At 51.2% G+C, this 3,205-nt stretch overlaps 1 protein-coding gene across 1 annotated transcript in view; it reads right to left on the reverse strand.

Annotated features, from left to right (window-relative positions):
- Positions 1–3,205, reverse strand: part of LOC107679471 (GTPase IMAP family member 8-like) — a 17,750-nt gene that overhangs the window by 1,052 nt on the left and 13,493 nt on the right. The gene's annotated exons all lie outside the window — the stretch shown is intronic.

Consider the following 3,205-nt stretch of genomic DNA (forward strand, 5'->3'; position numbering starts at 1 on the left):
CGGAGATGTCGGCTATGCTCGAGTGGAAACCTCCACCGCGTCCTGGGCCCTCGAGGTTGGACGATTGGTTTCTTGGGGTGGCTCGTGCTGGTTCTCAACTACTTCAACGACTGGCTCATATTAGCTCAGTCTCAGCATCAGTTGTGTGCACACAGGGACTTGGTGCTTTCGCACCTCAGCCGGTTGGGCCTTCAGATCAACTGGGAAAAGAGCAAGCTCTCCCCGACGCAGAGGATCTCTTTTCTCGGTATGGAGTTAGCGTACCAGCGGTATCCTTTGGTGCTCCTCCCGACGACCAGATGTCGAACACTGCATCGGAGGGAGAGCTCTCTGTAGAGGAAGATTCGACTGCGCTGCCGCCCTCTGGGATGGTGGCAAGGCCTGAATCGGATCCAGAGATGTCGGCTATGCTTTCCCGGGCCGCCGAGAGGGTGGGTTTCTTGGGGTGGCTCGTGCTGGTTCTCAACTACTTCAACGACTGGCTCATATTAGCTCAGTCTCAGCATCAGTTGTGTGCACACAGGGACTTGGTGCTTTCGCACTTCAGCCGGTTGGGCCTTCAGGTCAGGCATGCTGTGGTTTACACGGATGCCTCCACCACCAGCTGGGGGGCCACGTACAATGGGCATGCAGTGTCGAGGGTGTACTGCACTGGCAGATCAATTGCCTGGAGTTGTTAGTGGTGCGCCTTGCCTTGATCCATCTCAAAGGGCGATTACGAGGCAAGCACGTGCTGGTCCGAACGGACAACACGGCGACCTGTTGCGTATGTCAACCGACAAGGTGGTCTGCGCTCCCGTCGCATGTCGGAACTCACCTCCTTCTTTGCAGTCGGAAGGGTCTGAGGTCACTTCGTGCCATTCGCATTCCGGGTCTGCTCAACCGTACGGCCGATGAGCTGTCACGAGCTACGCTCCCGGAAGAATGGAGACTCCATCCCCAGACGGTCCAGCTGATTTGGAGACGTTTCGGAGCATAACATGAACAAACATTAATAAACATGAAAACATAAATGGCACACTGCCAGTTGTTCTACTCCCTGACCGAGGGAACACTCGGCATGGCACACGGCTGGCCACGGGGCCTGTGCAAGTATGCGTTTCCCCCAGTGAGCCTTCTCGCACAGACGCTGTGCAAGGTAAAGGAGGACGAGGAGAAGGTCCTGCTTGTGGCACCGTATTGGCCCACTCGGACCTGGTTCCCGGAACTAATGCTCCTTGTGACAGCCCCTCCCTGGCAGATCCTCTGAGGAAGGATCTACTGACTTAGAGACAGGGCACCCTGTGGCTCCCACATCCAGACCTCTGGAAACTTCATGTCTGGTCCCTGGACGGGACACGGAGGTTCTAGGTGACAGACCCCAAGAGGTAGTTGACACTATCACTTCGGCGAGAGCACCGTCTACGAGACACGCTTACACCTTGAAGTGGAACCTGTTCGTTGAGTGGTGTTCTTCTCACCGAGAAGACCCCCGGAGATGCCCGATCAGGGTCGTGCTTTCCTTTTTGCAGCAAGGGTTGGAGTGAAGGATGTCTTCCTCCACCCTTAAGGTCTATGTCGCTGCGGCTACAGTTACTACTGGCAGCTCATATAAATAATTGTAATTAATCATAATTAATTGTAATTATTTATATACATTTCCCATTTGAGCTAATTTGCTACAACCCCCTTCAGGGATCAGGTAGTGAACCTGCAAGCGCTGCCCCCGGAGGAGGCAGACCCAGCCCTATCTTTGCTTTGTCCCGTCCGAGCCTTGAGATGGTACGTAGACCGGACACAAAGGTTTAGGACCTCAGACCAGCTCTTTGTCTGCTACGGAGGCCGGCAGAAGGGGAATGTCATCTCTAAGCAGAGGATGGCCCACTGGATAGTGGATGCCATCACCCTGGCTTATCAGACTCAGGGTGTGTCCTGCCCGCTCAGGTTGCGAGCTCACTCTACTAGGAGTTTTGCATCCTCCTGGGCGCTGGCTCGTGGCGCCTCGCTGACAGATATTTGTAGAGCTGCAACCGGATGTTCATATGTCTAAGTGCTTCCGAAACCTCATTCGGGAAGGATGGGGCTTCCGCAGCGTTCCTGTTCCAAGTGGAATGGGTACGTTTTCCCAGTGTTATCCAATCTCACTGAGTGGGTAGTGCAATGACAACAGTGACTGGTCTTCTTGTTGCGAGCCCTGGCCTACACCACAAAGGGTCGCATGTGGCTCGCACAGGACACTGGAAAGGGCAGCATCCATGGCGCTTTGGTAGGGATCCCAATTCGTCGGTCACGACATGACTCGTAGTGACCGACTGAAAGGGAACATCTCTGTTACGAATGTAACCCTTGTTCCCTGAAGGAGGGAACGGAGACGTCACGTCCCGTCGCCACGGCTGCTGTACCACCGCTGAGTGGCCGGGTCACCGGCTCGTCTCCTCAGCGAAAACCTGGTATGCGTTGCACCAGCTGCCTTTTTATGCTCACGCTGTGATCAGCGGCAGCTGGATGCAATCATCACATGCCAATGTGCATTGGCTCGTTTAGTTTACACTAAGTGGATTGGTCTCTCTAAGTGAGATCCCAATTTGTCGGTCACAACGTGACGTCTCCATTCCCTCCTTCAGGGAACGAGGGTTACATACGTAACCAAGACGTTTTTCACCCAAATTCAGAAGCATGGTTTGCAAATTTATTTACATGACACTTACATGGTCATTCTATGTTGTGAACACAGTCAAAGCTAAATGGGTGCAGACACATTTTTAGAAAGGAAAACTTAAAAGAGAAAAAAGATCAAATTAGGGAGAATTAATAAATAATTTATGAATGATTTAATGCCATTGTGTGAATAATATGTAATCATGTAATCGATAAAAAAGTAACTGTAATCTCATTATGAACATTGTAAAATGTAATATACTCTAAATACAAGTACTTGATTTTTGGAATTTGATTACTCTAGGAGGGTAATTAGCTATTGAGCAATGCAAAACTGCTGATAATACTGAGGGACCTTATATAAGAATGCTTTGATAGGTGTCATATTCCCATGGGTAGATGGGGATCAGCTGAGAGTCAGCTGATGCGAGCTTGACTAACGTGACCTGCCAGAACCAACGCTACGCTAGATTTTTGTCAGGACCACTATCGTCAAAGATGATGGACAATTAGCATACAGTTTGGATTGGCGGTATGGTTCTGTTCTGGGCAAGAACTCCCTGCGCAT

This window comes from Sinocyclocheilus anshuiensis, unplaced genomic scaffold (genome assembly GCF_001515605.1).
Source record: "Sinocyclocheilus anshuiensis isolate Anshui unplaced genomic scaffold, SAMN03320099.WGS_v1.1 scaffold2583, whole genome shotgun sequence".
Lineage (NCBI taxonomy): Eukaryota > Metazoa > Chordata > Actinopteri > Cypriniformes > Cyprinidae > Sinocyclocheilus > Sinocyclocheilus anshuiensis.